This window comes from Equus przewalskii, chromosome 17 (assembly GCF_037783145.1).
Source record: "Equus przewalskii isolate Varuska chromosome 17, EquPr2, whole genome shotgun sequence".
Classification (NCBI taxonomy): Eukaryota; Metazoa; Chordata; class Mammalia; order Perissodactyla; family Equidae; genus Equus; species Equus przewalskii.
Window position 1 is genome coordinate 46,190,460 of NC_091847.1, and position 24,039 is coordinate 46,214,498.

Below are 24,039 nucleotides of genomic sequence, written 5' to 3' on the forward strand. Positions count from 1 at the left end.
TCCCATCAGTCTGCAATAAATACAGACAAGAGTTCATTATATATGGCTTAGAAGGATAATGATTTTTAAAGGATAGGTTTTCATGCTGTGTAAAGAACAGATTATGGGTTGGTGACATGGGTCGGAGTGGTGAGGCAAATATAGAAGGAAAGGGAGGGGTTAGGAGGCCATTATGAACAATTAGGTGGTTCATATCTGTTCATAGAGTTACCGCGTTATTAGATTCGAATGTCCAGTTTTCACGAAAAAAATCTTCGCATGCAAAGAAATGCTCAAGGATGTCCTGCAAGATGAAATGATGAAAGGACACTAGATAGTAACTCAGAGCCATATAAAGAAATATGGATCTCAATAAAGGTAAAGACATGGGCAACTATAAAAGCTATTATTATTGTAACAATGGGTTATAAGTCCTCTTTTTATTTTTTACGTCATTTAAGAGACTAATACATTAAAAAATATATTAGTTTAAAAGCTACTTTTGCTGTAACTTTAGTTTGTAACTCCACATTTTGTTCTCTACATAATTTAAGAGACATTTAAAAGAATTATTAATTCATGTTTTGGGATACACAATGTATAAAGATGTAATTTTGCGACAACAACCTCCAAAAGAGGTGTAGATAGAGCTGTTAAAGGAGCAGAGATTTTTTATGTTACTGTAGTTAAGCTGGTATAAATTTAAATTTGAGTGTTATGACTGTAGGATGTTAAATGTAATCCTCATGATAATCACAAAGAAAATAGCTAGAGAATATATATAAAAGGAAATGAGAAAGGAATTCAAATGTTTTGCTACAAAATATCATCTAAATACAAAAGAAGACCCTAATGCAAGAAATGAGGGACAAAAAACTATAAGGCGTATAGAAAACAAATAGCAAAATGACAGAAGTCCCTCCTTATCAGAAATTACTTTAATGGTAAATATGTTAAACTTTCCAATAAAGGACAGATATTTACAGAATGGGTAAAAAATATGATCCAACCATATACTGTCTATAAGAGACCCATTTTAGATCCAAAGACACAAACAGATTGAAAGTGACTAGATGATAAAGGTATTCCACATAAATAGTAACCAAAATAAATCAGGTATGGCTATACTAATATCAGAGAAGACAGACTTTATTTTTTTAAAGATTTTATTTTTTTCCTTTTTCTCCCCAAAGCCCCCCGGTACATAGTTGTATATTCTTCGTTGTGGGTCCTTCTAGTTGTGGCATGTGGGGCGCTGCCTCAGTATGGTTTGATGAGCAGTGCCCTGTCCGCGCCCAGGGTTCGAACCAACGAAACACTGGGCCGCCTGCAGTGGAGCGTGCGAACTTAAACACTCAGCCATGGGGCCAGCCCCAGAGAAGACAGACTTTAAATAGAAAAATGTTACGAGAGACAAAGAAGGAAATTATGTTAATAAAAATTTCAATACAATAAGAAGCTATAACAATTATAAATATTTATGCACCTAATAAGAGACAATCAAAATATATGTAGCAAAAACTGACAGAATTGAAGGGTGAAATAGACAGTTTTACAGTAATAATTGGAGACTATAGTAGCCCACACTCAATAGTGGATAGAACACCCAGACAGAAGATAAGCAAGAAGCAAAGGACTTAAACAACACAGTAAATCAACTAGATATAATTGACATATGCAGAACTCTCTATCCAACAACAACAGCATACACACTCCTCTCAAATGCTCATGGGACATTTTCCAGAATAGACCATATGTTAGGGAACAAGTTAAATCGCAATAGATTTTAAAACATAGATATCGTACAAAGTAGCTTCTCTGACCATAACAGATGAAGTTAGAAATCAATAACTCAAGTAAAACTGGGAAATTCAAAAATTCGTGGAAATTAAACACACTTTTACGCAACTAATAGTTCAAAGAAGAAATCACAAGTGAAGTTACAAAACAGAGAGGTGAATGAAAATGAAAACACAACATGCCAAAACTTATGGGATACACAAAAGTAGTGCTAAAGGGGAAATTTACAGCTATAAATGCTTACATTAAAAAAACGAGAAAGATCTCAAATCAACAGCTTAACTTTCCACTGTAAGGAACTAGAAAAAGAACAAACTAAACCCAAAGCTAGCAAAAGGAAGAAAATAATAAAGATCACAGCAGAGATAAGTAAAATAGAAAAACAATAGAGAAAATCAACGAAACTAAAAGATGGTTCTTTGAAAAGATCAACAAAATTGACAAATTTTAAGCTAGATGGACTAAGAGGAAAAGAAAGAAGACTCATTACTAAACACAGAAATGAAAGTGGGGACATTACTAATGATTCTAAAGAAATGAAGAGGTTATAAGAGAATATTACGAACAATTGAATGCCAATAAACTGGATGACTTAGATGAAATGGACAAATTTCTAGCATCAAAAAACTTACTACGACTAAATCAGAAACAAATAGAAAATCTGAATAGACCTGTAAATAGTAAAAAGATTGATCAGTAATCAAAAACCTCCCCAAAAAGAAAGCCCTGGACCTGATGGCTTCACTGGTGAATTCCACTGAACGCTTAAGAACTACTACCAACACTTCTCAAACTTTTCCAAAAAGCTGAAGAGGAAGGATCACTTCCCAACTCATTCATTTTTGTTTGTACAAAAACTTATACACAAATGTTCGTAACAGCATTACTCATAATAGCCACAAAGTGGAAAAAACCCAAATGTTCATCAGCTGATGAATGCATAAATAAAATGTAATATATCCATATTATTTGTTAATAAAAAGGAATGAAGTTCTGATATATACTACATTACTCTGATACCAAAGACAGACAAAGACACTAAAGGGAAAGAAAACTACAGATCACTATGCCTCGTGAACATTGATGCAAAAATCCTCAACAAAATACTAGCAAACTGAATTGAGGAGCATATTAAAGATATTATACATCATGACCAAATGGGATTTATTCTTGCAATAAATCATTTTATGGAATATAAGGATTATTTAACATATGAAAATCAATCAGTGTAATACACCACATTAACAGAATTAAGGAAGAAAAACCACGTGGTCATATTAATTGGTGCAGAAAAAGCATTTGACAAAATCAACACATTTTATGATAAAAAGCATTTAACTAAGTAGGAATAGAAGGAAACTACCTCAATATAATAAAAGCTTTATATGAAAAACCCACAGCAAACATTATATTCAGTAGTGAAAGACTGGAAGCTTTCCCTCTAAGATAAGAAACAAGGCAGGGATACCTGCTTTCACTACTTCTGTTAAACATAGTACTTGAAGTTCTAGCCAGAGCAGTTAGGCATTAAACATAAATTAAAGGCATCTAAATTGGAAAGGAAGAGGTAAAGTATCTCTGTTCACAGATGATAGGATCTTATATATAGAAAATCCTAAAGATTCCACAAAATATCTGATAGAATTAATAAATGAATTCAGCAAAGTAGCTGGATACAAAGTCAACACACAAAAATCAGTTTCCTTTTTATATACTAACAACGAATAATCTGAAAAGGTAATTACAAAAGCAATTCCATTTACAATAGCCTCAAAAAGAATAAAATACTAATGAATTAACTTAACCCAGGAGGTGAAAGATTTGTACACTGAAAAGTACAAAACATTGCTGAATGAAATTAAAGAAGACATAAAGAAATGGAAACACATCCCATGTTCATGAATTGCATGACTTAATATTGTTAATATATCAAAACTACCCAAAGAAATCTACAGATTCAATGCAATTCCTATCAAAATCCCAATGATTTTTTTTTTGCAGAAATAGAAAAACCCATCTTAAAATACATATGGCATCTCAAGAGTACGCCAGTAGCCAAAACAATTTTGAAAAAGAAAAACAAAGCTAGAGGACTCACACTTCCTGATTTCAAAACTTACTACATTGCTACAGTAATCAAAACAGAGTGGTACTGGCATAAAAATAGACATATAGACCAACAGAACAGAATAGAAAGCCCAGAAATAAACTCTTGCATATATGCTCAAAGGATTTTTGACAAGTACAGTCTTTTCAACAAATGGTGCTGGGAAAACTGATATCCACATACGAAAGAATGAAATTGGGTCCTTCCCTAACACTGTATACAAAAATTAACTCAAAATAAGTCAAAGACCTAAATGTAAGACCTAAAACTATAAAACTCAGAAGAAAACATAGGACAAAAATTTCACAGTGTTGGACTTGGCAATCATTCCTCAGATATGACACCAAAGGCACAGGCAACAAAAGAAAAAATAGACAAATTGGACTTCATGAAAATTAAAAATGGTGCATCAAAAGACAATATCAGTAGAATAAAAGACAACCTACAGAATGAGAGAAAACATTGGCAAATCATATACCTGATAAGGGATCAATGTCCAGAATGTATAAAGAACTCCTAAATCTCAGCAACGATAAAACAAACACAGTCATACATTGCTTAACAACAGGGATAGTTCTGAGAAATGTGTCATTAGGTGATTTCATTGTTGTGCAAACATCATCCAGTGTACATACACAAACCTAATAGTATAGCCTACTACACCCCTAAGCTGTATGATACTAATCTTATGGGACCATCATCATATATGCGGTCTGTCACTGACCAAAATGTTGTTATGTAGCCTTATTAAAAAATGGGCAAAAGATTTGATAGACATTTCTCCAAAGAAGATAAACAAATAGCCAACAAGCAGATGAAAAGATGCTCAACATCACTAATCATTAGGGAAATGCAAATCAAAAGCGCAATAAGATACTATCTCATGCCTATTTACATGACTACTATCAAAAAAAGAGAAAACAGCAAGTGTTGGTGAGAATGTGGAGAAATTGGAACACTTGTGCACTGTTAGTGGGAATGTAAAATGGTATAGCTGCTGAGGAAAATGGTATGGTAGTTCCTCAAAAAATTCAAAATAGAATTACCATGTGATCCAGCTATTGCACTTCTGGATATAGACCCAAAAGAATGGAAAGCAGAATCTTGAAGAGATATTTGTACATTCAAGTTCATAGCAGCATTATTCACAATAGCTAAAATATGGAAGTAACCCAAGTGTCCATCGATGAGTGGATAAACAAAATGTGGTATTACATACAATGGAATATTATTCAGCCTTCAAAAGGAAGGAAATTCTAACATGTGCTTCAGCATGGATGAACCTTGAGGACATTATGCTAAGCGAAATAGGCCAGTCACAAAAAGACAAATACTATATGATTCCACGTATGTGAGGTTTTAGGGTAGACAAAATCATAGAGACAGAAAGTAGAATGGTGATTTCCAGGGGCTAGGGGCAGAGGAGAATGGAGAGTTATTATTTAATGGGTACAGAGTTTGTTTTGCAAGATAAAGAGAGGTACAGAGATGAATGTTGGCGATGGTTGCACAACCTTATGAATGTATTTAATATCGCTGAACTATACACTTAGAAATGGCTAAGGTGGCGAATTTTATCTTACAGTATTTTACAATAAGAAAAATTGGAAAAAAAATTTAAAAATTAAAGTAGTCTCTGAATTAGTGGTTAGTAACTGGCTTTTTTCACTTAAAGCCAATAAATACTTTATTGTGTTATCATTTTTATGTATACAGTGCTTTCTCTACTCTTCGTAATACAGAACTGGCAAAAAAAAATGCCTAAAATCTATTCAGAAATGAAAAGGATGAAAGAAAAAGAACTTAAATTGAAAAATGTATAAGGATATATAAAAGTTTCAAAAGAGACGGTATTTGGAAATGTTGAATCAAAATTAGTAGTTTTTGAAAACCCAGTTAACTAGAAATCTTTTATCTCTGGCGAAAAATTGCCACTAAGTTTTATGTATGCTTTGGCCCTTACCAAGGATCCTAAAAGGCACAATTTGGAGCCAAGTAAAAATGACTAATTTCAGCTTCCAAATTTTGCCTAAGACAAGCTCATCTACTTAAAAGAAAATTCTTCCCTACTAAGGACTAAAAGAATTCCTAGATTTTGTAGATTGGAAAACTCATTCTAAACCACTCTAAATAAAAATGTTATTTTGATCCAAAACACCCTGCTTCCCCCATGCCATTAAGAATGGGTAAAAGGAAGCTTAAAGGCTTGCAAATTGCCTCTTTGCTAGTACTTACCATTACTTCTCGTGATTCATAAATTGATTTTCTGGCTTTATATCTGTAAGAGACAGTAGGCCTTTTTAATACTATAATTTTTCATAAGCTGATGAGTACCAGAGTGATGAATGAGCCTTCATCCCATGGTCTGCTCCAAGTGGACTCTTTAGAAGAATGTTGTTGTTTTGAAATTATCTTTATTTTAGTTTTATTTTACTCTCCATTGCTTTGCAGAGCTTTCTGGAAATTACATTCTTTTCCTTATCAGTTATTAAGACCTGCAAATTCCTCTTGTTCCTTTCAGGTGTGGAGGTTATTTTTAGTAAATAGAATTGGAGAATGAGACAGATGGGTACCTTGTGCTTGCCCACTTCCAAAGATAAGACATGGAGGTGGTGTTAATTTCAGTTTGTGGCTACAAATTACTGATTAGGAAGGAAGTTCTAAAAATATGGATGAGGAGAGGCAGAAATGATAGCCTCAAGAAGAAGTCCAGCATAGAGGACATAAAAAGTAGAAAACTTCAGCTTCCTTCTCTCCATCCCCAGGGTGCGGCATCATGTAGGTACTTACATTAGTTACAAAAAGCAAGTTTTCAGAGAGGGTTATGATGCAACCAGGTGTGTCTTTAGCGTTTCTCCTGTGTATAGCTTCCTCCATTTGTTGACGGTGATCCATCCAACCCATTCTTCCCATTCTCCCTAAGGGTATCTATTCTCCAGAAACACAGGTGCAGTGTACTCCCCTCAGAGGTACTTGTCTTTTGACAGATGAATGCAATTAGGAATATAGGGACATAGGTTTAGGTTGATTGCATTTTTTAGTGTCTTTTACAAATATCAACACAGGATATATATACATATATATATATACATATATGTAAGAATATATATACATAGACACATATATATGGATACAGGACATGAAAAAGTGAAGAAGCATGGAAAACTCTACCTTATCTGTCCATTTGTCCATCCATCCATCCATCCATCCATCCATCCTATCTATCTATGCTATCTATCTTATCCTATGTCTGTCTCTGCCTCTGTGTCTATGTATCTACCTCCTCCGTTTATTCATTTTTATATAGTATAGTTTACATACAGTAAAATTCACTCTTTTTCGTGTAAAGTTCTCTGAGTTTTGACATATGCAATTATGTAACCACCACCAAAATCAAGATAGAAAACAGTTCTACCACTTGAAAAATTTCCCTTCTACTCTGTTGTACTTAATCACTGCCTCCACCCCTAGCCACTGGTGACCACCATGTTTTCTCTTCTCTTATTTTTGCTCTTTCCAGATAGCCATATAAATGAAAACATCCAGTATTATGACTACTTTCATTATTATAGTGTGTTTCAGGTTCATCCATTTTGAAATGTGTATTAGCAGTTTGTTTCTTTTTATCTCTGTGCAATATCTCATATGTGGATGTATTATTGTTTGCATATATATTCATTTATTAAAGGATATCTGGACTGTTCCTAGTTTTTGGTGATTACAGGCAAAGTCACTGTAGACATTCACAAACAAATGTTTGCGTTTATGTAAATTTTCATGTCTCTTGGGTAAATATTTACGAATGGGGTTCTCTCACTTTAGATGATAAATTAATGCTATGGTTTTATGTATGCTCTTTTGTGAATATATCTCAACTGTGCTAAAGTAAAAATACCATTAGATCTGAGTATACTGATAAAATTGAGGTTCTGGACTTGCAAAGAGGAAAACTCTAGGATAAAATCTACTTGGTCAAGGCGTATTGTCCTTTCATATATACTTCTGTATTCTATTTGTCAATATACCTTTTAGAACAGCTTTATTGAGATATAACTCTGATACCATAAAATTCACCCTTTTAAAGTATACTGGTGGGTCATTTCGTATATTCTGAGTTCTGCATCATTACATCTATCTAATTTTAGAACATTTTCATCACTCCCCCCAAAAACCCCACTCATTCTTTGCCTGCCTATTCTTATGCCCATCACTTCCCATTTCTCTCTACCCACAGTGTCTGGAAACTGCCAATCCACTTTCCATCTCTAAGGATTTGCCTATTCTGGACATTTTATATAAATAGATTCATACAACACATGGTGTTCTGTGACTGATTCTCACACTTACCATGTTTTCAAGGTTCATATTTATTGTGGTATATATTAGTACTTCATTCCTTTTTATTAACAAATAATATAGATATATTAAATTTGATTTATGCATTCACCAGTTGATAAACATTTGGGTTTTTCCCACTTTTTGGCTATTATGAGTAATGCTGTTATGAACATTTGTGTATAAGTTTTTGTGCAGACATATGCTTTAGTTTCCTTGAGGTATATACCTAGGAGTATAATTGTGAATCATGTAGTGACTTTAACTTTTTAAGAAAGTGCCAAAATGTTTTCCAAAGTGGTTGTACTATTTTACATTTTTACTGGCAAGGAATGAGGGTTCCAGTTTCTCCAGATTCTCATCAACATTTGTTGCTGTCTGTCATTTTTATTTTAGGCATCCTCGTAGATGTGAGTGGTATGTTATTGTGGTTTTGGTTTGCATTTCCCTAAAGACTGATGATTTTGAACATCTTTTCACGTACTTACCAACCATTTGTATATCTTCTGCAGAGAAGTATCTATTCAGATTCTTGTCTCCCTTTTTAAACTGTGTGTTATTTGTCTTGTCATAGAATTTTAAAGTTTCATTATATATTCAGAACATAAGTCCTCATCAGATGTATGATTTGAAAATAGTTTTTACCATTGTTTTCTATTCTCTATTTCATTTATTTCCATTCTTAACATTTTAATTTTCTTCCTTCTGCTTCTTTTGGGTTTAGTCTGCTCTTCTTTTTCTAGTTTCTTGAGATGGAAGGTTAGGTAATTGATTTGAGATCATTCTTTTCTAAGATAGGCATAGACAGCTATGAATTTTACTCTAAGCCTTGATTTAGCTGTCTACCCTATATTTTCGTATGTTCTGTTTTGTTTTCATCTCAAAGCATTTTTTAATTTACCTTCCTTGTAATATATTCTTTAACTCATATGTTATTTACAAATGTTTTTGTTAATTTTCTCATATTTGTGAGTTTCCTAACTCTCTGTATTTTATATCTAATTTAATTTCATGGTGGTTGAACAAAATAATTTGTGTGATTTAAATCATTTTAAATTTTAAATTTATTGAGGCTTCTTTTATGGCCGACATATGATTTATCCTGGAGAATATTACATATGCATATGTGAAGAATGTGTATTCTGCTGTTGTTGGTTGTAATGTTCTATATATGTTTGTTGGTCTAGTTACTTTATAGTGCTATTCAACTCTTCTGTTTCCAGGTTGATCTTCTTTTTAATTTTTCTGTGTTACTGCAAGTGGGCTATTGACATCGCCAACTATTATTTTCAGCTGTCTATTTCCTCTTTAATTTTGTCAGTTTTTGCTTCGTGTATTTTGGTGTTTTATTATTAGGTGTATATATATGTTTATAATTGTTATGTCTTCTTGATGGATTAATCTTATCATTATAAAATGTTCTTTGTCTGTGATAAAAATTTTTGTCTTAATGTCTATTTTGCCTGATCTTAGAATAGCCACTATTTCTCTCTTTTATTTACTGTTTTCATCATATATATATATCTATCCTTTTATTGTCAACATCTTTTTCTTTGCAGGTGAAGTTTATCTCTTATATGCAACACATATTTGGATCATGTTTTATCCATTCTACCAATCTCTGCTTTTGACTGGAGATTTTTAAAAATTTATTTATTCTTAATCTAATTACTAATAATGTAAGTTTTATATCTGTCAATTTGAACCTTGTTTTCTACATGATTTTTTTCTTTTTTCCCCTCTTATACTCCATTATTGCTTTCTTTTGTGTTACATAGGTATTTTATAATCTACCATTTAATTCATTTGTGTGTGCATATGTGTGTGTGTATATATTTATGTTTATTTCAGTTTTCTTAGTGGTTGCCCTCAGGATTAAAATTAACATCTTAACTCAAGAGAATCTAATTTGAATTAATGCCAACTTAATTTCTAAATTATACAGAAACTTTGTTACTATCTAGCTCTATTCTCTCTCTTCTCCTTTGGGTTATTATTGTCATTACAAATTATATCTTTAAACCTCATAAGCCCTTCAAAAACAGATTTAAAATTATGGCTTTATGCAGTTGTATTTTAAATCAGAGGAAGAAATGGGTCACAAACAAAAATACATGCATATTGTCTTTTATACTTATCTATGGAGCTACCTTTACTCATGTTCTTTATTCTTTATGCAGATTCTAACTACTGCCTAGTGTCCTTGCATTTTAGCCTGAAGGATTCTGTAATTTTTCTTGTAAGATAGATCCGCTAGTATCAGATTTTATAGTGTTTTTTTTTAAATCCAGGAATGTCTTGATTTCTGTTTTATTTTTTAAGTATAATTTTGATGAAATAAGAATTCATGGCTGACATTCTTTTTCTTTCGGCCCTTTCAATATGTCATCCCACTGCTCTCTGGGCCTCCATGGTTTCTGATAAGAAGTTAGTTGTTAACCTTATTAAGAATCTCTTACATGTGATGAGATATTTGTCTCTTGCTAATTTTAGGATTCCCTCTTTGTCTTTTGACAGTTTGATTGTGTATGTCTAGTTAGAATGTCTTTGAATTTATCTTACCAGGAGTTCATTGAGCCCCTATTCATGTAGAATAATGTTTTACATTAAATTTGGTAAATTTTCAACCATTTTTTTCTTTAGGTCTTCTTTTCTCTCCTCTCCTTCTGGAACGCCCATTGTGAGTATTTGGTACATTTTATAGTATCCTGTGGATCCATAGGCTCTGTTTATATTTCTTAATTATTTTTTCTTAGTGCACCTCTGACAGGATATTCTCAGCTTCACTGATTGCTTTTCTGTCATTTAGATTTACTGTCAAGCCACTCTAGTGAAGTTTTTATTTCAGTTATTGTAGTTTTTAACTATAGGATTCCTACTTAGTTCTTTTATACAATTTTTGCCTCTTAATTGATATTCACTGTATGGTAAGGCATCATTCTCACATTTCCTTTAATTTTTTAGACGTAGTTTTCTTTAGTTCTTTGAACATATTTATAATAATTGTTTCAAAGTCTTCATCTTATCAGTCCACATCTGGGCTTCCTCAGCGACAGCTTCTACTGACTGCTTTGTTTCCTGTGTATGGGATACACTATCTTATTTCTTTGCTTGTCTCATAAAATTTTGTCTAAAACTGGGCATTTAAAATAATACCACAATTCTAAGATCAGCTTCCTCATTGCTGGCCTCCACCCCACCTCCCTACGGTTTGCCATTGTTGTTCTTGTTGCTGCTACTTGTTTCTTAACTTTCCCAGGCTAGTTCTGAAAAATCTGTTTGGCCACTGAAGCCTCTACTCAGTTAGCTTAGAAGTCAGCCAATTATTGGACAGAGATTTCTTTAAGTACCTTGAACCAGTAAGTCTTTCACCCTTTGCTGAGGTGCTCTGTATTGTGTTGGTATGTGTCTTCAGTGCTCTTACAATTCTTTCTTAATTTCACTTTCTGCTTGTCCAAAGCCTCAAGGTCAACCAGAGGTGAGATTGGGGTCTTCTGAGTTCTTTTCTGAGCATGTTCACAGCCTTGTACATGTGTGTGGGCTTCTAAATCCTCAGGAATATGTCAGAGTTTTATAAAATTGCCTATGGACATCTCATTCCCCAAATTTTCCTTTTTTTTTTTTTTTTTTGCCAGTTCTTGTTTACCCCAACTGCTGTTGCTGCTTCAGACAGCTGCACTGTAATCAATTGGTGTTGATTTTTTTCCATAAATGTCCTTAGGATAGGGATTTTCCTATTGAGCAAGCATTGACAAACTACAAATAATAACAAATCCTGTGAATGGGACTTTTCCAGGAAGCTCTCATGTAAGTAAGTCTTTTCTTGGGATGGAGCTTCTTGGAGCACTGCAACTTCCCTTTCTAATGGCTGCTGGACTGACGTTTTTCACTTTTAAATTTACTGTGGATTTGGGGAGAATAGGATTGGATAGAACAAGTAAAATGCCACAAAGCTTGCCACTCTTACTGATATTCAGCCATTTTTCTTGAATAAACATTCCTTGGACTGTTGCAAGCCTTAGGTTTATACTAGAGTTTTCATGAAGTTGATTATAAAAAAAGGTTTAAATTATAAATTCAGATTCTTTAATATATATGGCTATTGAGATTTTCTCTTCTTTTGCATCAGTTTGGGTAATTTGTGTATTTTGATAAATTTGTCCACTTCATGTTAGCTGTCATACTTTTGGCATAGAGTCTTTTTATATAATATTTCTTAGATCGTTTTAAAGTTGGTGGGTTCTGTATTGATGTGCCTTCTTTCATGTCTTATATTGTTAATTTGTACCTTTTTCTCTCATCAATCTGGCCAGAGGTTTACCAGTTTTATTGAGGTTTGTAAAACAATTCTATTGGTTTCATTGATATTTTTCTATCACTTTTCCCCTTTCTATGTAATTGCTTTGTGCTGTTAGAGTTTGTTTTTAGACCTCAATTATATTGCACTGATCTATATATCTATCTTTACGCCAGTATCACACAATTCTCAGTAATGCAACTTTAGAGTAAGTTTTGAATTTGGAAAATGTAAAGTCTCCCACTTTGTTCTTCTGTTTTCAAAATTGTTTTGGCTATTCTGGGTCTTTCATAGGTGTGAATAAATTTTAGAATCAGTTTACCAATTTCTTCAAAAATGGCTGCTGGGGTTCTGATACGGTTTTATTGAACTATAGATCATTTTGGGAAGAATTGTGACCTTACAAGACCCCATTGCAGAGAGTACAGAAATGTATTTATTTGGCTCTGTTTGAACAGTTATTGTGTGAAGGTACCTAAGAGAGGTGACCTATAAAATCTTATCAGATAAAGTGCTTAAAATTCAATGGATTGATTTTTTTATCAACTCTGTTTCCAAAAGCAGGGTTGATAAAGGTGGTAAGAGAGTAGAAAAGTTTGAATTTGTGCCTAGAGGAAAGGAGCAGAGGTCAGAATCTAAGAGGAAAAGGGCACAGAAATCTAAGATTGAGGGCCTTAAAGAAAATAGCAAATACAAAATTAGAGGTGATGAGCTGTGGGGAGGGAATGCAATTTAACACGGATAGTATATACTCTCATAGGACCTGGATGTAGCACAGAACTAGGCAGATGGGAAACAGAAGACTTGGAGGGAAATAACTTCACTGGTCCTTATAGTTTCAGCAAGAATGATATCTTGAACTTTGAGGAAGGTACGTGTTCATGTCTATAATGAGGATGAGCTTACCACTCATGGAGATGTTGTTTTTGCCATGTTGGCATGCTTCAGTTTTGTGGCCAAGAAATCAGGACTTGATGGTTTTGTTTATTTGTTTGCTTGTTTGTTTTTGTAGTGAGAACACTTAAGATAAACTCTCTTATCAACTTTCAGGTGTGCAATACAGTGTTCTTAACTGTAGTCACCATGCTATATGTTAGATCCCCAGAACTTATTTCTTATGTCTGAAAGTTTGTACTTTTTTAACCAACATCTCTCTATTTCTGTGAGTTGGGATTTTTAGATTACATATATACGTGAGATCATACCATATTTGTCTTTTCCTGTCTGGCTTATTTCACTTAGCATAGTGCCCTCAGGTTTCGTCCATGTTGTTGCAAATGGCAGGATTTCCTTCTTTCTCATGGCAGAATTATATTCTATTTCATACGTATATATTTTATTATCTTCTATTTATATAGAATGTAGATACAAAATTCTATTCTACTTTTATATATATATATATATATATATATATATATATATATATATATCACATTTTCCTTGTCCATTTATCTGTCAGTGTCCACTTAGGTTGTTTCCATGTCTTGACCATTATGAATAATGCTGCAATGAACATGAGAGTGCAGGTATCTCTTTGAGATCCTGTTTTCAGTTCTGTTGGACATATACCTAGAAGTAGGATTGCTGAATCATATGGTATTTCTTTGGATATATGTGCAGAAGTAGGATTTCTGGATCATATGGTGCCTCTATTTTTAACTTTAACTTTTTGGGGAACCTCCATAATGTTTTCGGTGGTGGCTGAACCAATTTACATTCCCACCAACAGTCTATAAGAGTTTCTCTTTTCTTCAGTCCTCAGCGGCACTTTTTATCGCTTGTCCTTTGAATAATAGCCATCCTAACAGGTATGAAGTGATATCTCACTGTGGTTATGATTTGCTTCTCCCTGATGATTAGTGATGTTGAGCACCTTTTCATGTGCTTGCTGCCATTTGCATGTCTTCTTTGGAAAAATATCTATTTAGGTCCTTTGCTCATTTTTAAATTGGATTATGTGTTTTTTGTTTTTGCTGTTGAGTTGTATCACTTCCATATGTATTTTGACTATTAACCCATTATCAGATATATGATTTTCAATATTTTCTCCCCCTCCATAGTTTGCCTTTTCATTTTGTTGGTTATGTATGTTTGTGGGTTTTTTTTTTCATTTGTTGTGCAGAAGCTTTTAGTTTGATGTAGTCCCACTTGCGGGTTTTTGCTTTTGTCCCTATGCTTTTGGTGTCATATCTAAAAAATCATTGCCAAGACCAATGTCAAGGAGCTTTTTCCCTATGTTTTCTTCTAGGACTTTTACAGTTTCAGATCTTACATTTAAGTCGTTAATAATCTATTTCAGGTTAATTTTTGTAAATAGTGTAAGGTTGAGGTCCAATTTCATTCTTTTGCATGTGAATATCTAATTTCTTCAACACCACTTATTGAAGAGGGTATCATTTCTCCATTGGGTATTCAGTTGGCTCCCTTGTCAAATATTAGTTGACCATATATGTGTTGGTTTATTTCTGGGATCTTGATTCTGCTCCATTGGTCTATGTGTCTGTTTTTATGCCACTACCATACTGTTTTGATTATATAGTTTGAAATCAGGAAGCATGATGCCTCTTGCTTTGTTCTTTCTCAAAATTGCTTTGGCTATTCAAAGTCTTTTATGTTCCATACAAATTTTAGAATTGTTTGTTCCATTTCTGTGAAAAGGCCATTGGAATTTTGATAGGGATTGGATCTTTAGATAGCTTTATGTTGTGTAGACATTTTAACAATATTAACTCTTCTGATCCATGAACATGGGATATCTTTCCATTTATTTGTGTCTTCTTCAGTTTCTTTCATTAATGTCCTATAATTTTTGGTGTGCAGATATTTCACCTCCTTGGGTAAATTTATTCCTAAGTATTTCATTGGTTTTGATGCCATTGTGAATGGCATTTCTTTTAAATTTCTTTTTCATGTAATTCATTGTTAGTGTATAGAAACACAACTGATTTCTGTGTGTTGATTTAATATCCTGCAACTTTCCTAAATTCATTGATTGATTAGTTTGAACTTTTTTTGGTGGAGTCTTTAGGATTTTCTATATATAACATCATGGCATCTGCAAACAGAGACAATTTTACTTCTTCTCTTCCAATTTGGATGCTTTTTTTCTTTTTCTTGCCTAATTGCTTTGGCTATAACTTCCAGTACTATGTTGAATGGAAGTGGTGAGAGTGGGCACCCTTGTCTTATTCCTGATCTTAGAGGAAAAGCTTTCACTGTTTCACAGTTAAGTGTGATATTAGTTGTGGGCTAGTCATATATGACTTTTATTATGTTGAGGTATGTCCCTTTTGTTGAGGGAAAGATATCTTTTGGAGGGAATCTACATTCTTTTTGGAGTGATTACACATATGTGGAGAAAGCTAATGAAATAAAAAAACTCTAATATTTATTAATGTTAATTGCTTTACGTATGTCATATTCAATCCTCCCAGTAATGCTCTGTGACATTATATCTCTTTGATTTAGTATTATTTCCACTTTTTTATTTAATTAATTTTTATTGAGGTAATATTGGCTTGTAATATTATATAACTTTCAGGTACACATCATCATATTTTGACTTCTGTGTAGACTCCATCATGTTCACCACCCAAAATCTAGTTACCATCCATCACTATATAAATATGTTCTTTTACCCCTTTTCCCTTCCTACTCCTCCTTCCTCTCTGGTAAACACCAATATATTCTCTGTGTCTATGGGTTTGTTGTTGCTTTTTAAAAAAATATTCCACATGAGTGAACTCATACAGTATTTGGCTTTCTCCATTTGACTTATTTTGCTTGGCATAATACCCTCAAGGTCCATCCATGTTGTTGTAAATGGCAAGATTTCATCTTTTATGGCCGAGTAGTAGCCATTCTGATGGGTGTGAAGTGATATCTCATTGTGGTTTTAATTTGCATTTTCCTAATAATTAATGATGTTGAACATTTTGTGATGTGCCTGTTGGCCATTTGTATACCTTCTTTGGAAAAATGTCTGATTATATTCTCTGCTCATTTTTTAATTGGGTTGTATGGTTTTTTGTTGTTGAATTGGGTATTAACCCCTTATCAGATATGTGATCTGCAAATACCTTCTCCCAATTGTTAAATTTTCTTTTCATTTTGTTGATGGTTTCCTTGGCCATGCAGAACCTTTTTAGTTTAATGTAATCCCATTTATTTATTTATTTATTTGTTTCTCTTGCCTGAGGAGACATGATATTCAAAAAGATATTGCTAAGACCTATGGTGAAGAGCATACTGCCTATGTTTTCTTCTAGGACTTTTAGGATTTCAGGTCTTTACCCAATTTTGAGTTAATTTTTGTGTATGGTGTAAGATAAGGTTCTAATTTCATTTTTTTGCATGTGGTTGTCTAGTTTTCCTATCACCATTTATTGAAGAGACTTTCCCTTCTCCACTGTATGTTTTTGGCTCTTTTGTTGAAAATTACCTGTCCATAGATGTGCGGGTTTATTTTTGGTTCTCAGTTCTGCTCCATTTATCTGTGTGTCTGTTTTTGTGCCAGTACCATGCTGTTTTGATAACTATAGCTTTGTAGTGTATTTTGAAATCAGGGAGTGTGATAGCTCCAGCCTTGCTCTTCTTTTCTCAGGGTTGCTTTGGTTATTTGGGGTCTTTTTTGCTCCATATAAATTTTAGGATTCTTTGTCCTATTTCTGTGAAAACTATCATTGGGCCTTTATAGGGATCACATTAAATCTGTAGATTGCTTTAGGAAGTATGGACATCTTAACTGTTAATTCTGCCAATCCATGAGCATGGAATATAGTTCCATTTCTTTGTGTCTTCTTTGATTTCTTTCAACAATCTTTTATAGTTTTCAGTGTACTAAATCTCTCTTTATACCTTTTTGTTTGTTTGTTTCCTTTGGTGAGGAAGAGTTGCCCTGAGCTGACATCAGTGCCAATCTTCCTCTATTTTGTATGTGGGTTGCCACCTCAGCATGGCTGATGAGTGGTGGAGGTCCACACCTGGGATCTGAACCCATGAACCCCAGGCTGCTGAAGCAAGTCATGCTGAACTCAACCACTATGCCACTGGGCTGGCCCCACCCTTTACACATTTTATTTATCTAATTTAAATTTAATTACTATTAAACACCATTTTATGAGGACTCTGAAGCCCACATACTATTTATTCTGATTAGAGATATTCATATAATCATATTCATAAAATTCAAAGGCAGCTGATTTCATTTTAATAAGCATTGTCAATATCATTTCCTAATGAAAAAAAATCTGTTCTTCTTGGTTTTTAAGTTAAAAGTGAGTATAATTCTTTGTTGCTTTAATCATAATTTGATTGGGACATAAATGTAATTTTAAGTGGAAATTAATGCTACTATTAAAACATTTGTATTTAATACCTTTTGTGTGTTATTTTATTCTCCTCACACTGAGTAGGACAGAAAAAAGAGAAAAGAAACAACTTGAATTTTAGGTTCTTCATATCCTTTGCCTCATAGCTATAATAACTTGGAAATCAAAGGCAAATATGAGGATTAATAGAAGAAAATGCCTGTAGTTATTGACTTGTAGGAGATATAGTCAAACTGGGGTTGATGAAATGAGGAAGCTATGAGTAATGGTAAGAGAGATTCTTTCATTACAGAGGGATACAAAGGGCAGGGAGGAGCAGTTGCTCAAGACAGCTTCTAATATAGGCTGACTTTTATGTTGGAAATAGGCTTAACTTCTAAGTATCCTGCTTTTTTCAAAAAAAATCTATACATTAACTATAAGAATTATATCTGCATCATATTGCTGGTGATGTTGATTGAGGAAACAAGAGTGAAACTCAGACTTTAGGATTTGCAAGTAGAGTAGGACTTCTGGAGGCTATGAGTGAATTGGGGTCCTGCAGAAATCTACTTCTTCCCTTAGAGGTGTTTGCTGGCTCCAAGGAAGGAGTCACTGGTGTTGGAACTTTCCTGGGCCATGTGATACCACTGACCCCAAGTGGTGACCTTCCCTGACCCTCCCCTCAAAGGAATTCCTAGGTTCAAGTCTCAAATATTCCTACCTTCCAGAGCTCTACTGCATTGCAAATTGCCTTCATCTTATCAAGCAATGATATTGACCAAGTCCCTTGAATCTAAAAGTAAACTCTCAAGGGGTCTCTGTGGGTGAGTAACATGAACTACTAGGATCCAAGTGAGAAACGAAAATTCAGATGAGAGCCACAGACCTAAAATAAGGCTGGGATGTGCTATATTTGAATAAGTTAAAGGAGCAGTCAAGTGGTAAGGATGGCTTACTACTTTCCCTTTGTCTTTCTAACAAAGATTATTAAGAAGCTACATTGAACAAAGCAATTCACTAAAAGAAGTTGGAGATAAAGATAAAGTAAGAAATAGTTCTGACTCTGCTGACATCTTCAAGATTTAAGACAAATGACAATAACATAAAATCTAGGTTGAGTTTTAGAGATTTTGGTGTGTCAAGATATGCCTGGCAAACTGGTGGGGCAGGAAAGCTAGAGGCCTATTTACCTGGGGCCACTGAGCTTCAGAAGGAAAGAACTACCTCCACTATTAGAACTCAGACCTACCAGAGCAGGGCTGAGGTGATATAGCTTGAATGGGCTCTCTGTAGAGTTCTGAGGAGAGAGTTCAGAAAGAACTTAGCCTACAGATAACAGGAAGCATGGATAGTGTTTTGTATTAAAGGCTTAGTGGACAAAGGGAAGTGGCAGTTCTGAGTACAGACAAGTATCGATCATTCATATTTGTCTCCTGCTCCAGTATCCGTTGGAATTATGTCTGAGTGAAGGAAGCATCCTAGTCAAGAAACAAAGCAGATTCTCTTCCATGTTGCCTTTCTTTAGGCTATGGCTTTCATTCTAGTATGAGAGCATTGTAACACAAAGGGGGCATATGTTGTTTCATTTTAATCCTAATCGTGAACTTGCAAGGAGGTTATTAGTATCCTTATTTTAGAGAGGAGAAGATGGACTTTGAGAATTTACATTAACTTTCAAGATTAAAGCAGTAAATTTTGGGCCTGGATTTGAATCTGAATCCCATGCTCTATCCTCTAAGTGACCCTGCCTGCCCTCAAGGAGTGAAGTAAATATGCAAACAGGAAAAGATTCTTACTACAGAGACTTAAAGTCTTAAAAACAACGACAGTACTTCTTTGCTGTCTATATTTTTTGTTGAGCAAGAGGGTTGAATATCTCAGAAAAAAAGTCATTAGGTCACAGCTGGGAAATAAGAAATAGCTAGGTCTGGGGACATATGAGAAGTTTTGAAAACCTAGACAGAGACTAGTCCACTCTAAGAAAAATGTGGGTTTGGGGCTTTCTGGGCGACAGACAATCCCCGCTGTCTACTGATAAATCCATTCTCACTCTCCTTTTCCCTTTTCCTACTCCCTTCAGTAAGTTAACAATCTGGTGAAAAAACCAAAACTATGCATTATGCTTTTTTGCCAGTCAGGCCTAAGCAAGGAACAGACCCAAAGGATTTGATTGAAAGCAAAACATTCCCTGAGACTTTAACACTTTAATATAACTAAGATGCCATTAGCATTCAAAATTAAATTAAAAATTCATCTATGTTTCTCATTTATTTTGAGAATTAATCTTAGATTTTTTTTTTTTTTTCTGAATCAGATCAGCCCTAACATGTAGTTAATAAGAAACGAACTTTTCTATTGCTATGCGCTGGATCTATGGGATTATGTGCATAGCTAGCCTCCTTCAAGTTCAGGGGCCACAACACGAAGTATTTTTCTTGCAATTTCTAAAAATACATTCTTAGTTAAAATGTCATTTTGTTAGGGTGAGCCGCATGTAATTTTGGCATCTTTCTTACAGTTTTAGGGGAACATTTGGAGGACATTTCCTGAACAAGTTTTCTAAATCTCTTTGGAGAAAAATATAATAATCATTTGAAAATTATATAAGAGAAATTGTCACTATTCAGATGTTTTGCACAATATCTATTTTTTTTCTTTTTTGATGTTACATTTCTCATTTTTCTTGTGCTTCCTCAAATACAAGAACATATCAGATTCAATAGACTATGTTATTACAAAGTCTTCACTGAAAAGTTAAATACAGAAAAGAGAAAATATATCTAGTTGTTTTTCGTTCTTTTGTGTATAATGTCTATTACCCAAAGAAAATAACATTGTTATAATATTTTAAAACTCTAATTCTGGTTCTAGTGTACATTACTGTTCAAAAGGGAGTATAGAGACAAGGGTATGGTTATGGTTTTAGACAATCTGCTGTTGTCTCCTTTGTCTACAGATCAGTATTAGCAATTTTGACCCCCAAGTGAGAAAAATATTGATCTTCCAGTTACTGCTTGTTCCTTCTCCCCTCCTTACTCCCTGGAAAACAGACAGTTTTTACTTTTACTTATTTTCAAAAGGTAAACTACTATTATAAATAACATTATTAGTGAAAAGTACTGTCACTTACAGTTTTTGTTTTAGTACTTTCCATAGTAACCCCCTCAGCCTCCTTGTCAGAATGTCTTCTTCCTTTGACATCTCTGAGTGAAATGATGGAAATCCAATGATCTAATTGTACCATATCATATCAACATGAAAATCCTTTCTTTTTTTTGAAAAAGTAAGAAAGGTGTTTTTTCCCCTTAATTTTCCCTATGCAAATTTTAGTCTATAATCATACAGATAGACAGAAACTCTCTCTGATGGGCAAAGCATTGAGAATTCTGAAATTAGCTTTTCCTTAGGTCATTGTCAACAGAAGAAGTTCTGTGTAATAAAGAATTTAACTTCCCCAAAAAGAGGACTGGCCTTTGCCTGGGGCTTCTAGGAGGTAATCACTAAGCTCTTGGGCTGTGATGCATGGTGGGAATGTCTTTGTCTGCCTTGGAACCTTGGGTCACTGATGGCCACATCAGAAAGACCAACAATGTGCTTTAGGGTGGGGTTTTTGAGTCACACCATCTCAGTGGACCTCCTGAGGGACGGCTGACTCGGATTATCCTCCTGGACAATCAATCAATCATGGCTACATAATGGAGCCCTGACAACATCTCTGAACACTGAGGCTTGGTTTGACTTTCTTGGTTGGCAATATGCTGTGTGTATTGTCACGCTTCGATGCCAGGAAAGTAACATGTCCATGACTGCATCAGAGGAGGACAACAGAAGGTGTGCACTGATGCCTTTCCTGAGCTCTGCCCTACGTGCTTCTTCCCCTTGCTGATTATAATTTTATCCTTTCCCTGTAATAAACCACAAATATAAGAATAGAAACTTTCAGCAAGTTCCGTGGGTCCTTCTAGTGAATTACAGAAACTAAAGATAATCTTGGAGACCTTCAAATTTGCACTTGGTGTCAGAAATGAAGGCAGTCTTTTGTGAGGATTGTTTCCTCTAACTGTACAGTTGGCTAAAGGTCTTACAAGTTTATTTTCCTAAATAGGAAAAGTTCGTGCTATCATTTTTGCTATAAACCATTCTACAGTGAACTGAAGTGTAAAAAGTAAAATTAGTGAACAAAAATTCTGGCATCTTTCTGTGTATGCTTATATATATGTTTGGATATGTGGTTTCTGTGTCCTGACTATTTGCTCATTCACCTGTGTTGACTTCAGAAACTCAAAGGAGTGTGATGAACCTATGTCTGAAACTAACACGTTTTAATGTAGTCTCTTTTACAGACTTTCAAGAATAGTGGGGTACAGAATTGGGAGCTATAACGGACCCACACATCACTGGAAATTGCCATTCAAGAATCTAGATGGCTAAGAGCTGACACAGCAGCCATCGCTTGCTTTCACAACTGTGGAGCTAGCGGGTATTCACGCCATCGCCAAAGGCTTCTGTCCTTATTAATCACACGTCTGAAGGAACAGATCATTGCTAAGGGACTACAGGTTTGTGTACAGATTCTTATACGTTCTTCATTGTGCCTGAGATTTTGAGTAGTATTGTAAAGAAAACAGAGAAAACAAACAAAAATTTTTGAACTGAAAGCAGAGACCTCAATTTGAGTCCCAGATTTGCTTTTAATTAGTTCTGAAAGCTTAGGCAAGCTATTTTAACCTCTCTGGGCCTTAATTTCCCTATTTAAAAAAAATGAAAACAGTTGAACTAGATTATTTCTTAGTCTCCATGTGGCTTTAAAATGAGGTGATGTGCAAGTAGCTTCAAAACTTAGCTTCCAAACTGAGGTCAGAGTTTCAAACTTGAGTGGCCAGAGGAACAAATCCTGGTGTTCTCTCTGTGCCTGCTAAGAACTGAAAGTAAACTGCTTTTCTCCCTCCAGAAACAGGTGCTGTTTGGCATCTCCCTCACACGAGTTTAAGTTTTTACATCTCAAACAAGGTTAAAAAACACTTTTACTCAAATGTTTTTTACATCTTGCTTTTTAATCATTTAGGGAATATATTTTCAATTAACATATTTTATTTTATAGCTCAGATTAACACATTCCATAGCCTTAATATATAAGAACTATTTTTTTAAATAAATTATTATAATTAAAATCTCTACTAATAACGGCAACATGTTTTTGTAATACCTTGTACTTCATTGCAATTCCATCTCTCCCTGCCATTTCCAAAGCATCAGGTCATTTTCTGATCTATATCAGACTGTTAATATGTGTCACCCTAGGGTGGATGGAAGGGCAGGGAGAGTAATTTGGGTCAAGGGAAGAGATGAGTGGAAGAAGCAAAAAAGAAAAAGGAACAAGTAATGCCAACCTAAAAAAAGAAGTACCGTGATGGTATCCTTGCATTTATATAAAACATTCATGTGTGTGTACATGCATAAGTAGAAAAGCTTATGTTTTAAATCAGTGTTTGATATCTATCTACTGATATATGGAAATAGCTATTTAAAATGAAACATGAAAAGGCAGATTACAAATCAAGGTATATGGTACATGGTGTGAGTCAATTCTGAAAATAAATACCTGAGTGGGGGTACACTTTTGGGTGTGGGTTTGGATGAGCAGGGAGAAAGTTGTGAAAGTGCGTGTACCAGGCCACTAATATGGATTATCCAAGGCAAGTACGGTTTGGTGGGTGGGTGGAATGAGAAGATGATATCTTGCTCTACTCAACTCTGAATTTTTTCATTTGACTTAATGCATACTTTCCTTTTGTAATTTGAAAAACATCAAATTAGATGCATAAATGCAAACTGGTAGTATTTGTTCATTTCTGTGTAATATATGAAGGACTATACATTGATGAATCTGCTCTACTGCATCTGTGTGCATTTCAGCTTAACACTCAATTTATAAAACATCTTGTTTTCGTAAAACTTTGAAAATAATTTTTTTAAGCATTTGAACATGGGTAAAAATGTAATGAATTGAATTTCTTGAACTACTAAAACTATAATTGCTACTTGTTTGTTACTGATCCCAGTATTTTAAACCTTTTAAACAGCAGACAATACATATACAAATATGGTGATTACCAAACATTAATGTACTTGTACTTAATCTATTCAAAATCCTTTGCAATGTATGTTTAACACATTGTTATTTCTATACTTGGTCTTTATAGTTTCCT

The 24,039-nt window shown here is 34.2% G+C and overlaps 1 long non-coding RNA gene across 2 annotated transcripts in view; it reads left to right on the forward strand.

The window, feature by feature from the left end:
• LOC139076808 (uncharacterized) overlaps positions 1–24,039 on the forward strand; it is a 148,461-nt gene that overhangs the window by 98,290 nt on the left and 26,132 nt on the right. For both annotated transcript variants that reach the window (XR_011528791.1, XR_011528792.1), the window contains exon 5: positions 22,162–22,389. This is a non-coding gene — a long non-coding RNA (uncharacterized lncRNA). The remainder of the gene's footprint in view (positions 1–22,161; positions 22,390–24,039) is intronic.